Genomic DNA, 17,692 nt, shown 5'->3' on the forward strand with positions numbered 1-17,692 from the left:
ATCTCCTGAATAAATTCTATTCATTTTTACATTTTGCTCATATTTTCCATCTTCTTTTATATTTTGATATAAATTATTCCATTATGTTTTATCCATCAGCACATCTCTGTCTATTTCCTATCTGCTTTGCCAGCTGAATTTCTGTTAGACTTTCTCAATAGGGAGTGCTATGGGTTCCTATACCATGCCTAGACCCTGAAGATACATTAACTTGCAGAAATTTGTTGCAGACTCATTCACTGAAGATATCCCTCTCAATTCTGTTTTATTCACTGTTGTAGATTAAACTTTTCCTTGTGCATCTTCACAGCCAATTCAGTGGGATTTGGAAAGGGCTGGAGGGAAAACCTGTGTGACAATTTGACCATCTTGAACTGAACAGGAGGCACATTTTTAATAGCTTAATTGGGTGAATAGCTTACTAGAAAATCTGGCTTTGTGTAGGAAATATATCCCAAAAGACTGCATTCAGAGACAGGAAACAGAAACTGCAACCTAAACTTCCCCAGACAAGAATTAAATAGGAAATTATTATACTCAGTCCAATAGCAGGAACTTCAAAAAGACAGCTTTGGCTGTCTATTTTTTAGTCCCCTTTTTCTCTGCGTAGATATGTAATCAGCTTAATTGAGTAGGCAGGTCTCATATGATATAGTTAGAAATCATCATTATTTTTATCTTCTACTTTCCCCATAATCTGCTTGGGTAGGGACTGTACATTCTTGCCTCTGGAAAAGCCTATGACAAACCAATAGTCACTTTAAATTACCAGAGAGTCACAATTAAGTAATTAAAATAGTTTGGTCACAGATAGAATAAAAAATTCTGAATTTTATTTAAAATTAACCTTCCATCTTTCCTTGTCTCTCTTCCTTCAGCAGGATAACCTAAATTTTCAGCTCAATTGGAGTTTGAAGAAAGTAAGAGAAAGATAGTCTTGCATTCTCTGAGTTTAGCAGATGTTTGAAACTGACTCTCTCAATGGAAACTTTTGTGAATTCTGTGAAGAGTCCCACATTGGGTCCTTCTGTCTTCAACTGCCTTGAGATAGGCAGTGTTTCTCCTTTGCCAAACTTCTTCTGAGCTCCCCACAGTGTAATACACAGGCTCTTACCCTTGGGGTCCTCTTTCCCTGGCAGGCTGCCTTCTTTAACAAGAGCTTTTTCACAATGACCCTCACTAATCCACTGCATCCCCAACTATAGGAGATCCACATCAAGTTCTCTGAGTTACCCTGTAGAATTCTCTGTCACTTTTGTTTGGGATTAGAAGTCTCAGCTACATTCTCTTCAAAGAAATCCTCCTTTAAACTTTCAGCAGTCATGATGATCTCTCTCAGAATTCTCTTTGGCCAGCATCAGCTATGGCCTTCAAGCCTCAGCCAAAACTGCGAAGGGAAGAGTCACATTTTAACAGCCTGTTACGTACAGGCTAATACTTCTTAGGACACAGTATTGAGGACAAGTTTGAATTGCTTTTGGGAAATTCTGTGAACTAAGGAAGATTATTTAGGCTTGAATGCCGTAACTGGAGTAGAAGCTCATTAAAACAAGAAATTAAATGGAAATGAATGGGTTGTTGCCAATAAATGGTTTGAGACAGTCCCTAATTTGGAAATAAGGTTCTGAGTGAACACTAAGAATGGACTAGCTTTTAAGAAATTCAGATGGCATAAATTTGAGTAAGAATTGGTTGGGCCAAATTAAATAATAACAATATTATAGATAATTTCATTAGGGGAGCTAAATGTTAAATACCTACTAATGTTATAATATGATAAAATAATTTTAATTTCTAAAAGTTCATAAAGGACAATGTCTGATTTTGATCTTCATGAATAGTGGAAAGTCATCAACTTTAATAGTCATCAATTAAAAAATTTAGAGTAATAATATTTCTTAAAAAATTTTTTTAGTTTGTCTTATGTGGCAGAACACCAGATTTTTTTTAAGTCAAAATACCTATCAAATAAAGTGGAATCTGGAAACATGCATCTAGGCAAGATGATTTGTAAGCTTAGTAAATTCTGAAAAACTATTCTCTGATAGAATAGCTAAGTGAACCTCTATTCTGGTCTCAATTATGAGAAATTGGTTGCAAGTTAATAGCTAAATATCTACTAAGGCTTGTTGTGTACTAGGAACTTTCTTAGTTATGAACATATTTTAATTAAATTAGTCTTCACAAAATACCTAGGAGGTAGATATTATTATTTTCATTGTATATGTAAATAAATAAGGCATGGGAGTTAAATAACTCTGATCATACAACCAGTAAGCAGCAAACTTAAATCTCAAGTCATCTGGCATCAGAGCTGTGCTTTTAATAATTGGGCTGCTGGAAGTGACCAGACTTTTGTGAAAAAAATGGAAGTTATCTTGGTGTCAGATTTCTGAAGTTCCTGAGTTAGTCATGTTTCCATGGCATTAAATTTTGAAAGATGATTTGAAGAGAATAGGAATTTTTCAATAATGCAATCCTGATAGTTCAATTAAAATTCAAAAATTTTAAACAAGCATAATGCAGAATAATAAGAGCACGGTCCCACCCCCACTCCACCGCCCCCAATTGCATTCACCTCTAAATAATGAACAAGATTTGGCTAAAGAGCACCATGTTTGTTTATTTATTTTTATTATGCTTTAAGTTCTAGGCACATGTGCACAACGTGCAGGTTACATAAGTATACATGTGCCATGTTGGTTTGCTGCACCCATCAACTCATCATTTACATTAAGTATTTCTCCTAATGCTATCCCTCCCCCAGCCCCCCACCCCCCAACCGGCCCTGGTGTGGGATGTTCCCTGCCCTGCATCCATGTGTTCTCATTGTTCAACTACCACTTACGAGTGAGAACATGCAGTGTTTGGTTTTCTGTCCTTGTGATAGTTTGCTGAGAATGATGGTTTCCAGCTTCATCCATGTCCCTGCAAAGGACATAAACCCATCCTTTTTATGGCTGCATAGTATTCCATGGTGTATATGTGCCACATTTTCTTAATCCAGTCTATCATTGATGGGCATTTGGGTTGGTTCCAAGTCTTTGCTATTGTAAATAGTGCCACAATAAACATACGTGCAGAGCACCATGTTTAAAAAAAAAAGAAAAAGACTCAGAGTTTTGGTTTGTACAAGTATGGTTTTGGTTGACTTAGTGTGAGGCCAGAGAGTTACATGGTCAATATTATGATTTGCATAATCTGATGATGGCATGAGAAGTAGTGGCAAAACACAAGGGAAGGGAAGCCCTGCTCTCATCTGCACTGATATGGCTAGACTGGAGTACTGCATACAATTACTGACAAATTGGGATATTCATAAAGGAGACAACTCTATACATCTCTATAGGGAAATAACCTGAAATACAGTAAGTTGGTGAGGAATAGTCAACTATTACCATGGGAAGGGAAGAGAAGTAAAAGGGAGGACATGATCTTTAAAAATATGTAAATGTTAAGGTCTGATCATGAAAAGGGACTAGGGTTAGGTTTTGTTTGTTTGGGTCCCAAGAAGCAAGGACAGATGCGTATGAATAAAAGGTTTCAGATCAATATAAGAAAGTTGCGGCCAGGCACGGTGGCTCACGCCTGTAATCCAAGCACTTTGAGAGACCGAGGCAGGAGGATCACAAGGCCAGGAGATTGAGACTATCCTGGCTAACACAGAGAAACCCCGTCTCTACTAAAAATACAAAAAATTAGCTGGGTATGGTGGCGGGCACCTGTAGTCCCAGCTACTGGGGAGGCTGAGGCAGGAGAATAGCGTGAACCCAGAAGGCGGAGCTTGCAGTGAGCTGAGATCCCGCCACTGCAGTCCAGCCTGGGCAACAGAGCGAGATTCCATCTGAAAAAAAATAAAAAGAAAAAGAAAAGAAAGAAAGAAAGTTGCATTAGTATGTTTGTGTTGCTGTAAAGGAATACCCAGGACTAATTTATGAAGAAGAGAGGTTTGTTTCGCTCACAGTTCCTCAGCCTATAGAAGCAGCATGGCACCAGCATCTGCTTGGGTTTTGTTGAGGGCTTCAAGCTGCTTCCACTCATGGTGGAAGGTGAAGGGGAGCCAGTGTTTGAGAGATCACATGGCAAGAAAGGAGGCAAGGGAAAGGGGAGGCAGGTGCCAGGCTTTCAGCAGGTTCCATGGGAACAAATACAGCAAGGACTGACTTATTACTGCAAGGATGACACCAAGTCATTCATGAAGGATCTGCCTCCATGACCCAAACACTAACCCCCCATTAGGCCCCATTCTTACACTGGGGATCAAATTTCAACATGAAGTTTGGAGGTGGTCAAACAAACCAAATGATAACAGAAATACTCTGTCAAAGTCAGAGTTGACAAAAATAAAATGGACTATATTGTGATTAGTTGTTGTTTGGGTACTAAGCTGGAGAAAATTTCAGTTAATTAACAGGTTGTAGTGTTTTGTGGCTTTGTTTCTTTTCTATTCATTACAACTCGTTTACCTGGTAGTTTTTGACTGATATGCTCAACTTGACTAATTATTTTTGAAACTGTGAAGATGCATCACAGTCAATATAAATATGTTCACTATAGTGTAAGTCCTCTTTTCATAGTAAAATTGATGTAAGATGGCATAGTCATTCTTCATTCAGTACAGTTTGCTTGAAGATATCTCTATTAACAAGAGCATTTTACCTTCGCCTAGATTTCAGACGCTTTGGTAATTTGTACTGTGCTTAAATAAAGCACATCCTGGCATGAAAATGAATGAGTGCCTCCTGGCACTCAGTGCGTGTATTCCTCAGAGTTTATGATAATTAGGATGCTTGTTTAATTGCTGTCCCTTTATTTCCACTGGGTGGTGGCAGCTAAAGAGCAGCTTTCAAACCATGTGTGTTACATACATAGGTAATTTATAAACTCATTTTGCTGTTGTGAGCACAGGAAAAAAAATCCTGAATGTCAATAAGCCAATGTTGTAATTATTTTATCCCCACCATGACTGCTGATGGTACCTTTGTTTTCGCTTCTTGGACAGGAAGGATGGGCCTTTGAGTTACTACCCGTAAGGATTGAGTCATTTGAGCCATGGTGAGTAAACATCATATTGCTACAATAGTTTTTATATAGTAAGAATTCTTGAGATTTCTAATAGGTATAGCCAGTTTATAGATGCTGTTATTTAAGTATCTATAAGTATAAAGTCACTGTCAATCACATCAGGAGCAAATATTTAATTCTATGTCAGTATTAGTAATTACTATCATTTAAAAGGACTGTGTTTTAATAATACTTTTAATAATCCTAAGTGTGTCCAATTTATTAAATTAAGAACATTTAAAGGATATTGAATTTCTGAGTGTTGTTAATATTAACTATAACATTTCAATAATTATTTTCCAAATGCTATTCTTCTTATAGAAATCTTTCCTCACTATAATGAACTCAGTTTCCTGGAGTGTTATTAGGTCAGAATAGCTCAGAAATTGAGGCGATATTATTTCTTATAAGGATATCATTTGCAAGTTTATGTTAAAGAAAGGAAGAGATCAAGATAAAGAATATCTCATTGTCTTTGTTACATGTTCAGACAAAGGATTTTCTTTGTGTGTATATATATTTGAAGCTATAGAATGAATTACTCATTAAATTCCTTATGCCTTCCCTTTTCATGTGAAATGTAAAATTTTAAATATAGTACATGGTTTTATTTAATCTCATTTATCTTAAAACTTATTTTGCTTTTGGCTGTGATTTAAATTGAATTTCCCCGTAGAGAATCATGAAATAAACAAATCCAACTATTATCCAGAGAAGCTCAAAAAAGTCATAGAGAATTATATACTGTAAGGACTCAAATAGAGTTATATTCAACAAATACTGTCGAATAAATGAAGTATGTAAACATGATGGATGGGTAAATAGAAGAAAATAAAAGACTGGAAAGAAATGTTAAAAAATAAAGCAGCTGTTGTGTAAGGATAGATGGTATGGGGGAAGTGTTTTTTTTTTTTTAAGTTTTAACATAATTGAAATATTTTAAAGTAATCATTTAAAATGGGCACCCAGTGCAACTTACTGGTAAGTTGAAAAAACAAGTGTTTTGACCCTGCTTTATACCATATCCAAAAAGCAATTCCATAGAGATTTTAGAAATAAATGTGAAGGGCAAACAATAAAGCTTTTAAAAAGAAATTATAGGGGAAACTTTTCATGACATGGGGTTAGCAGACATTTCTTAATCAGAATATAAAAAGCACTAGACTTCTGGATCCAAAATGGCAGTGCAGAAGCAAGCTGCATTCACCCCCCACCATAGAAATCCAGAAACAAATATAGAGCACCAAGATTTTTCACCAGCAACAACCCAGAACTCAAATATGGGATGAAACAATTCCTGGAGCCACAGAAAAGTAGAGAAACTCCAAGCAGATTGTAAAAGAATCCAGACTCCCACATCCACAATGCCCCTCCCCCAAATTCTTCCCAGGACCAAGCACACAGGAAATCTCCCCTCAACTCACAGTTTACATGCTTGAAAAAGTGAGATTGAGATGCTCAACCAGCTTCTTGCGTTCCCTGCAGGAGACTTGTCCTTGCTTTAACCCACAGGAATCATCACGATTGAGTGAAGGAAGAAATATCCCTGCGACAGCAGAGACAAAGGAGGGGGCAGGACTGACATTCCCAGCCATGGAAATTCTGTGACTTGGCCAAAGGAGACACCAAATCAGACTCAGCAACACCATGCTGTTGGATGGTACATTCCACAGATCCCCTGGGGATGAACACCAACTCAGCCTTCCCATCCTGCTGGGATAATCCCGTTGAGACCTCCCCATTCAGGACTGACAGCACTTCAGTCATTTACTAGTGCTGAGGTTAAACTGAGCTTATAGTGCCAACCAGAGCTGAAAAGGAAAACATGGGAGTTTAAACGACATACTCTATCTAATAGGCCAAACTGGCATTTATGGAACATTTCATCCCACTACCACAGAATACACATTGTTTTCATTAGCAAATGGAACATTCTTGAGAATAGACCATATCTTAGACTACAGAACAAATCTGAATGAATTTTGAAAAATAGAAATCATATCAAGCATCTTTTCTGAACACAGTAGAACAAAACTAGAAATCAATAGCAAGAGAAACTCCCAGAAAATACACAAACACATGGAAATCAAATAACATACTCCTGAACAACCAATGGGTCAATGAAGAACTCAAGAAGGAAATTAAAAAATTATTGAAACAAATGAAAATGGAAATACAACATATTAAAATCTGTTGGATACGGCAAAGCAGCACTAAGAGGGAAGTTGATAGCAATAAATACCTATATCAAAAAAGTAAAATGACTTTAAATAAAGAACCTAAGAATGCATCTCAAGGAACTAGAAAAGCAAGAACAAACCCAGCCTATAATTAGTAGTAGGAAAGAAATAATAAAAATCAGAGCAGAAATAAGTGAAATTAATACAATATAGAATATCAACTAAAAAAGTTGGTTTATTGAAAAAGTTAAAAAAAAATCAACAAACCTTTAGCTATGCTAAGGACAAAAGAGAGAAGACCCAAACAAATAAAATAAAAAATGAAAAAGGAGACATAACAACTGAGACATGAGAAATACAAAGAATCATTAGACACTATTATGAACAATTATACTCCAACAAACTTGGAAACCTAGAAGTAATGCATATATTCCTGGACACATATCACCTACCAAGATTAAAACACAAAGAAACCTCAAAAAATTAATAACAAGTAACAAGATTTAAGCCATAATGTAAAGATTCCCATTGAAGAAAAGCCCAGGACCTGATTACTTCACTCCTGAATTCTACCAAACACTTAAAGAAAAACTAATGCCAATTCTACTCAAACTGTTCAAAAAAATTAAAGATGAGGGAATACTTTAAAACTCATTTTATGAGGCCAGCATTACCCTGATAACAAAAGCAGACACACACACACACACACACACACACACACACACACACACACACAGAAAACTACAGGCCAGTATCACTGGTGAACATAGACACAAAATCTTCAACAAAATGCTAACAAACTAAACTCAACACATTAGAAAGATTATTCATCATAACCAAGGGGGATTCATCCCAGGGATGTAAGGATGATTCAAAATACACAAATCAATAAATGCAGTATATCACATTAACAGAATCAGAAAGAAAAACCTTATGATTATTTGAACAGATGCTGAAAAAGCATTTGATAAAATTCAACATCCCTTATTACAAAAACCCTCATCAAAGTGGGTATTGAAGGAACATACCTCAAAATAATAAGGGCCATATGTGACAAACCCACAGCTAACATCATACTGAACAGGAAAGTATTGAAGACCTCTCCTCAAAGGAGATGAACAAGACAAGGATGCCCACTTTCACTGTTTTCGTTGAACATACTACTGGAAGTCCTGGCCAGAGCAATTAGTCAAGATAAAGAAATGAAGGATATCCAAGTTGGAAAGGAAGTTAAACCTAGAAAAACCTAAAGACTGCAACATAAAAAACTGTTAGAACTGATAAATGGATTTAGTAAAGATACAGGATACAAAATTAACATGCAAAAATCAGTAACATTTATATATGCCAACAGCAAACAATCAGAAAAAAATCAAGAAAGCAAGCCCATTTCCAATAGCTACAAAAATATGAAATACCTAGGAATCAAGCTAACCAAAGAAGTGAAGTGAGGTATTCCAAAAAAAAAAAAAAAAAAAAAAAAAAAAAAAAAAAAAAAAAAAAAAACTATGCAATTCTGTTTAAAGAAATTGAAGAACACACACACACAAAATGGAAAGCTATTGCATGTTCATGGTTTGGAAGAATTAATATTGTGAAAATGGGCAATACCAGCCAAAGCAATTTACAGATTCAGTGCATTCTCTATCCAAATACCAATGGCATTGTTTACAGAAATAGAAAAAGAAACTCCTAAAATTTATCTGGAAGCACAAAGAGCCAAAAGAATCTTGAGCAAAAAGAATAAATCTAGAGACATCCCCATACTTCAGTTTGTTTTAGGTAAATGTAAAACTGCTCTTCGTAGGTAACCTGACCTTTCTCTCTGGCTGCTCTTAACATGTTTTCCTTCGTTTCAACCTTGGAGAATCTGACGATTATGTGTCTTGGGGTTGCTCTTCTCAAGTACTATCTTACTGGTGTTATCTATATTTCCTGAATTTGCCTGTCTTGCTTGATTGGGGAAGTTCTCCTGGATAATGTCCTGAAGTGTGTTTTCCAACTTGGTTCTATTCTCCCTGTCACTTTCAGATACACCAATTAATCATAGGTTTGGTCTTTTCCCATAGTCCCATATTTCTTGGAGGCTTTGTTCATTCATTCTCATTCTTGTTTCTCTAATCTTGTCTTCATGCCATATTTCAGTAAGTTGATTTTCAATCTCTGATATCCTTTCTTCTGCTCGATCAATTTGGCTATTGATACTTGTGTATGCTTCACTAATTTCTTGTGCTGTGTTTTTCAGCTCCGTCAGGTCAGTTGGGTTCTTCTCTAAGCTGGTTATTCTAGTTAGCAGTTAAACCACAAAAAGGTTTATCAAGGTTCTTAGCTTCCTTGCATTGGGTTAGAACATGCCCCTTTAGCTCAGAGGAGTTTGTTGGGATACCATCTCTTGCCAGTTAGAATGGCGATCATTAAAAGTCAGGAAACAGCAAATGCTGGCAAGGGTGTGGAGAAATAGGAATGCTTTTACACTCCTGGTGGGAGTGTAAATTAGTTCAACCATTGTGGAAGATGGTGTGGCGATTCCTCAAGGATCTAGAACCAGAAATACCATTTGACCCAGCAATCCCATTACTGGGTATATACCCAAAGGATTATAAATCATTCTACCATGAAGACACATGCACATGTATATTTATTGCAGCACTATTTACAATAGCAAAGACTTGGAACCAACCCAAATGCCCATCAGTGATAGACTGGATAAAGAAAATGTGGTACATGTACACATGGAATACTATGAAGCCATAACAAAGAATGAGTTCATGTCCTTTGCAGGGACATGGATGAACCTGAAAACCATCATTCTCAGCAAAAACTAACACAGGAACCGAAAACCAAACACCTCATGTTCTCACTCATAAGTGGGAGTTGAACAGTGAGAACACATGGACACAGGGAGGGGAACATCACACACTGAGGCCTGTCAGGGGCTGGGGTGTGAGGGCAAGTGGAGGGACAGCATTAGGACAAATACCTAATGCATACGGGCTTAAAACCTAGATGATGGGTTGATGGGTGCAGCAAACCACCATGGCACATACATACCTATGTAACAAACCTGCATATTCTGCACATGTATCCCAGAACTTAAAGTAAAAAAATAAAATAAAATAAGATAAAATAAATAGCTCCAAAAGCACAAAGCTATGAGGCTCTTTGGCAAAGGGGCGTGCAAATTATACTCCCCCCAAAATGTCCTTGTGTAATTGAGGTTCTTATATAGGTCATTAAGATTGACCTTGTATAAGTGTCACTTATGACCTCTTAGGTCATAAAATGAGGTTTCTAATAGACCTAAGAAAAAATGTTGAAGCTATACAAATGTATTTTACCTTAAGAAAAAGGAGCATATATCAAATAATTTTATAAAGATATGCATACAAAATAAAGTTTGAATCAAAAATATATGTAAACCTGCTCTAAAAATGTCTACACAACTATTACAAAAAAAAATTGATTGAGGAAACATTCCAGAACATTGGTCTAGACAAAGATTTTATGGAGAAGACCTCAAAAAAAATCACAGGCAACCAAAGCAAAAATAGACAAATGGGATTACATCAAGCTAAAAATCTTCTGCACAATAACAACAACAGCAAAACAATCAACAAAGTGAAAAGACCACTTACAGAATGGGAGAAAATATTTGTAAACTATCCATCTGAGAAGGGATTAATAACCAGAATATATAAGAAGCTCAAACAACTCAATAGCAAAAAAAAAAAAAACAAAAAAACACACACACACACAAATAATTTGAGTTTAAAATTGGCAAAAGATCTGAACAGGCATTTCTCAAAATAAGATAAACAAGTGACCAATAGGTCTATGAAACAATGTGCAACATCATTAATCCTGAAATATCTCTTACCCCAGTTAAGATTGATTGTATCAAAAGATAGGCAATGACATCTGCTGGTGAGGATGTGAAAAAGGGGAACCCTCATACACTGTTGGCGGGAATGTAAATTAGTACAGCTACTATCAAGAGTATGGATGTTCCTCAAAAAGTTAAAAATAGAACTACCATATTATCCAGCAATCAAAGTACTAGGCATATATCTAAAAGAAAGGAAATTAGTATATCAAAGAAATATCTGCACTGCCATGTTTATTGTAGCACTATTCACTGAAATATGGAATCAACCTCAGTGCTCATCAATATTTGAATGGATAAAGAAAATGTAGTATATATACAGAGTGGAATGTTATGCAGCCATAAAAAGAATGAAATACTGTCATTTCCAGCAACATGGATGGAACTGGAGGCCGTTATATTAAGTGAAATAAGTTAGGCACAGAAAGACAAATATTGCATGTTCTCACTCGTGTAGGAGCTAAATTGTGGAGCTCACGAAGACAAAGAGAGGAATGGCGGTTACCAGAGGTCAGGAACGGTAGGGTGTGGGGATGAAGGAGGAAAAAAGAATATAAATGTATTCATTACCACAAAAAGGTAATTAAATGGCACAGTAGAACAAATAAATAAGTAAAACATTAACCATAACTTCTTTTCTGGAAACACCTATATATTTTGAATAAAATTAATCACAACGTCTCTCTTCATCAAAAAGTCATTAAACATGAAGAAAATTGGTAAAGAAAGAAGTAAATCGAGTTATATCAATAACAAATTTCTATTCATCACATGACATCAAGTAGTGAAAAAGTCTAGCCAGAAAATGGAGAACATTGTGCAGAACCTTTATTGAGCAAAGGACCCTCATATCTAGATTACATGAAGAATGTTCACAAATTGATAATCAAATGCAGACAATCGAATAGAGAAATGAGCAAAAGTCTGGAACAAGCATTTTGCAAAAGAGAATATACAAATAGCAAATAAAAATATGAAAATGTGTTCAACTTCATTATAAAAAGAAGACTTGACTCTACAACATACCATACCAAATGACTAAGATGAAAAAGAAAGAATTTCTAAGTGTTGACAAGGATTTGAAGCCACTGAAACTTTCATTCATTGATAATGAGAATATAAGTTGGTACAACCACTTTGGAAAACTGCTTAGAATTATTTACTAAAGTTGAACATATTGTATATGTATTCCATATGACCCAGCAATTGCACACCTATTACAGAGACAAAATAAATGTGTACATCTCTTCATCAAATGGCATGTATAAGCATATTCATGGAATCATTAGAACTGGAAATAGCTATAAACAACTGAAATGTCTACAAATACATTGTGGTATATTCTCACATTTGAATACCTTACAAAAATGAAAAGAAATGGGAGATGAAATAAGGTACAAACTTAATGGATCTCACCAGCACAATGTTGAACAAAAGACGTACACAAGAATACATGTTGTAATTCCATCTATTGTGATAGAAATCAGAATATCTCTTGCTGAGGGATAATGTCTAGAAGAGTAGCAGAAAGGGGCTTCTGGGATTCTGATAATATTCTATGTCTTATTTGGATGACTGGTTACAATAATTTATTCACTTTGTAAACATTAATTGGGTGTACAATGATTGTGTACTTGTATAGATTATCCTGCAATAAAGCTGACAAGGAGAGAGATGGGGGGATAGAAAAAAATGGGGAACATAGGACATTATATTGATCCTTTGGATTGTACTGAGGCTATTTCATTGACCTAATATATTACCAATTTTGTAAATGTTTATGTGTACTTAAACAAATTGTGTATTCTGCTTTAAGAGACAAAATTTCGTTTATGTCTCATGGTTTAAACATAACAGTGGTTGTTAAGTTGTATTGTTGACATTTTCTTATATCACTGTATAATTTTTCTGCATGATCTATATTTTCAGAAGAGGGTATGATAAAATCCTCAATCCAATTTTTAAATTCATAAATTACTTCCTCCTGTTTTGTCAGTTAATCCTATATATTTTGAAGCTATATTGTCGAATGCGTATGTATTTATAATGAATACATTCTGTTCATCTATTGTTCATTTTTAAAGTGTATAGCATTTTTATCTCCAATTCTTTGCTTTAAATTTTATGTTTTCAAGTGTCAATATTACTACAGATTTCTTCAGGTTTATATTCACCTGATACATTCTCTTTCATTCTATTAATATCATAGTTTCCATGTTTTTGGTTTATGTCATTTACATATATTGTAATTGCGGTTTTATTACGGTTTAACTTTGTCTTCTTGCCTATATTTTTAAGTTTCTGTACTATCATTTTGCCTCAGTGTGATTAATTTTTGCTTTCTTGGAATATTTAAAGTTTTTTTCTTCTTGGTCTAAAAGGAATACATTCTAATTTTGCATGTTATGGTAGTTAACATATACTAAAGAGCCATGTTCAGTTTATTTACCACAATTGATATATTTAGTATATCAGTATTGTAAAGGAATGCAAATATGTTTCCTTTCTATATTAGGTTCATGGCTAAGGCCCCAAAACAAAAGACAGATTAAAAAGACAAAAGTATACAAATTTATTTAATACAAGTTTTACATGACTTGGGGGGCCTTAATAAGGAAATGAAGACCCAGAGAAAGAGGTAAACCTGTGTATTTTTTATGCTTAGGTTTGATGAAGAGTAGACAGCTGTGCAGAAGTATGAATGGAAAACTCTGAATACTGTTAGTGTCTTTACTTCCTAAGAGAATACAGCAAGTGGAATGAATATTAACTTTGAATCAGAAAAACTTGTGCTTTTATCTTGACTTGGCAATTGACTGACCATGTAATTCTGGCCAAGTGACTCTGAGATGTAAAAATTTCTTTTTTGCTAATTAGCTCTAATTTATAAGGTGCAAGAAACCAATTAGGTTATAATGTTCACTTTATGGAAGTCATTTTTGTTCACTATGTGTTATGTTACTGCTAAAGTACCACATAATTAACCATTTGTTCCCTTCTTGATTCAGTGCTTTTTATAAGATCCACAATAAATTAACAGTGCCGAATCCTGTATTTCAGTGCAAAAAAGTAAAGTGAACTTTCTCCAGAAAAGCCATTTATAGGAACTGTGGAATCTTAAAGAGTTGAGTTATATTAAAGACACATTACATTTGAAATGAATGCATATTCAATCTTACGAACCTAGGGTAATGCCCACTGTAAACACTATTGGAAACCTTCAGTCAACAACTCTTTGATGCCACTAATAAACTGGCAGTAACATGGATTCATTCAAATTTGTTTCCATCTTTTATCAGTATTTCACAAATATTGTGAAATAATATTGTGAAATATTCACAAATATTGTGAAATAATATTGTGAAATATTCACAAATATTGTGAAATAAAACAATCTCTGTGGCCATAGGTGTGATGTTTATGAGCTGTATTCCCCTAACCCATGGCCCAAACTTCTACTTTAATTCTTTAACAGATATTTTTCAAACTTAATATACATTAATGCTTTTCAAGTGAGCAGGGAATTGACATTTACTGTTTATTAGATGTCTTACATGCATTATCTCATTTAATTTTGTAGCAACTCGATGAGATAGATATGTTATACCTCCTTTGCAAATAAGAAACTGCGTCTCAGAGTATGCTATAATTTGAATGTTTGTCCCCTCCAAAACTCATATTGAAACTTAATCCACATTGTGGCAGTACTGAGAAGTGGGGCCTTGAAGAAGTCATTGGGTCACGACAGTGCTGCCTTCATGAATGGATTCATCCATTTGTGGATTAATGGGTTACCATCAAAGTGGGACTGGTGGCTTTATAAGAAGAGGACGAGAGACATGAGCTAGCCTACCCAGCTCCCTCATTATATGATGCCCTGAGCCATCTCAGGTCTCTGCAGGAAATCCCCACAAGTAAGAAGGCCCTCACCAGATGTGGCCCCTTGACCTTGTATTTCTTAGCTTCTATAACAGGGAGAAGTAAGTTTATTTGACTTATAAATTACCCAGTTTCAAATATTCTGTTATAAATGATGGAAAATGAGCCAAGATAATTGGTACTGAGAAGTGGTATGTTGCTGATAATAAATATGTAAAATGCAGAAGCAGCTTTGGAACTGGGTAATGGGCTGCAGCTACAAGAGTTTGAAGGAGCAGGCTAGAAAATGCTTATATTCAGGGCAGGGCTTAGAAGATAAGAATACTAGGAAATGTTTGTAACTCCTTAGAGATTGGTTAACTAGTTGTGACCAGAATACTGACAGAAATAGCGACAGCAAAGAATGTTCTGATGAGATTTCAGATGGAACTGAGGAACAAGGTATTGGAAACTGGAGAAAAGTCCATCCTTGTTGTAAACTGGCAAAGAACTTGGCTGCATTGTGTCTGTGCCTTAGGGCTTTATGGATTGTAGAATTTAAGAGCAATGAATTAGGATATCTGATGGAAGAACTACCTAAGCAGCAAACCATTCAGGCTGCTGCATGACTCTTTTAACCACTTACATTAAGCTGTGAGTTAAAAAAAAAAAAAAAAAAAAAAAAAAAAAAAAGACTTAAAGATGGAATTTATAATCAAAAGAGAAGCAAAAAAAAAAAAAAAGATTTGGAAAACTCTCAGCCTGGCCATGTAAGAAGTGAAAAAGGTTGTTCAATAGAAGAAACCAAGTAAGTGGCTGAGCAACTTTTGCTAAGAAGATTAGTAGAGAGAAGGAACCATCAAGGTGGTGGAAGAAGACCCTGAAAGCATTTCTGAGATCTTTGAGGCTATCTCTTCCATCACAGGCCCAGGGGCTTAGGAGGACAGAGTGGTTTTGGGGACAGACTTCGGCCTGCTGCCCAGGGTTCTCTCAGGTCTCTGCTCCCTTCATTCCAACATAGTGCTCCTCAGCCACCCCAGCTGTGGCTCAAGTGGCCTCAGGTGCTAAGCAGCTCACTGCTTAAGAAGATACAAGTTGTCAACCTTAGTGGCATCCATGTGGTGCAAATTCTGCAGGCTTGCAGAAAGAAAGAGTTGTGAAGGGTTGGCAACATTCACCCAAATGTCAAAGGATGCTGCAGAAAGCTTGGGGGCTCAGGCATAGACTTGTCACAGGGGCAGGGCCCCCAATAAAGAGCCCCAACTAGAGCAATGCTGAGTGGAAATGTGGGGTTGGAGTTGCCACAGAGAGTCTCCACTAGGGCAATACTGAGTGGAGCTGTGGAAGCACCACTGAGACTCTAGAGCTGTAGAGTCACCAGTAGCAAGCAACATCTGCCTGGGAAAGCTTCAGACACTGGATTCCAACCTGTATGAGCTACTATGTGACTGGCATGCAGCAAAGCCATAGAAATGGGGCTGACTGAAGCCTTGGGGTCCCAATCCATGCCTCAGGATAACCAGAAGGTGGAACATGAAGTCAAAGGGATTATTCTCCAGTTTTAAGATTTCATGTTTATCTTTCTGGGTTTCAGATTAGCTTGGGGCCTGTTACTCCTTTCTTTTTGCATCCTCCTTCCTTTTGGAATGAGAATGACTGTCTTATGTTTGTACCATTATTGTATCTTGAAAGTAGGTAACTTGTTTTGATTTCATAGGCTCATAGATAAGACCGGACTTTGGACTTTTGAGTTGGTACTGGAACAAGATAAGACTTTTGGGCTATGGGGATGAAATGAATACATTTATGTGTTAGAAGGACATACATTTTGGGAGGCCAGAGGTGGGATGCTATGGTTTGAATGTTTGTCCCCTTCAAAACTCATGTTGAAATTCAATCCTCAATGTGACAGTATTGAGAGGTGGGGCCTTTAAGAGGTGATTGGGTCATGAACACTCTGCCTTTATGAATAGATTAATCGATTCTAGGATTAATCGATTACTGGATTGTCACAGGAATAGGACTGGTGGCTTTACAAGAAGAGAAGAGGTCTGAACTAGCATACTCAGTTTTCTTATGGTGTGATGCCTGCATCACCTTGGGACTCTGCACAGTTCCCACCAGCTGGAAGGTTCTCACTAGGTGCGGCCCCTCAACTTTGGACTTCTCAGGCTCCATAACTATAAGAAATAATTTTTTTGTTTGTTTTTCCTGATTACTCCTTTTTAGGTATTCTGTTATAAGCAACAGAAAACGGACTAAGACAGTGTAGTTATGTCATTTGGCCAGACTTATGTTAGTCAATTGCCAAGTCAAGGTCTGTGCTTTCTTAAGAGATAGTTAAAGGAAACTAGTATTATTCAAAGTTTTCATGGAAATTTCTAGGACTCATTGGCCTACCATTAAGAGGTGGCTTTAGGAATCAGGGTTAGTCCACAAGTGAACAGTTTTATAGTTTCACTTCACCCATCAGGCCCAGTGAGTCACAGACTATTACAATAATGGTCATTGAAAGTATTAACTACTCAAACAATATTCAGTTCTTTGACAAAATGAGTTTTCCTATTGCTGTGGTGACTCAGATGCTATAATGAGCATTGAATAGCAGATCTTGATATGGTAAACTGTACAATATAAATTTTATAGCACAATCAGTTGAATATATTGCAGTAGTAGTTCTTTCTTTTTATTATTATTATTATTATAC

The 17,692-nt window shown here is 36.1% G+C and overlaps 1 protein-coding gene across 2 annotated transcripts in view; it reads left to right on the forward strand.

Moving 5' to 3' along the window:
- The first annotated feature begins 5,011 nt into the window (after positions 1 to 5,011).
- Positions 5,012 to 17,692, forward strand: part of B3GALT1 (beta-1,3-galactosyltransferase 1) — a 456,001-nt gene continuing 443,320 nt past the window's right edge. For both annotated transcript variants that reach the window (XM_015432322.4, XM_005573379.5), the window contains exon 1: positions 5,012 to 5,055. The gene's annotated coding sequence lies outside the window, so the exon portion shown is untranslated. The remainder of the gene's footprint in view (positions 5,056 to 17,692) is intronic.

This window comes from Macaca fascicularis, chromosome 12 (assembly GCF_037993035.2).
Source record: "Macaca fascicularis isolate 582-1 chromosome 12, T2T-MFA8v1.1".
Classification (NCBI taxonomy): Eukaryota; Metazoa; Chordata; class Mammalia; order Primates; family Cercopithecidae; genus Macaca; species Macaca fascicularis.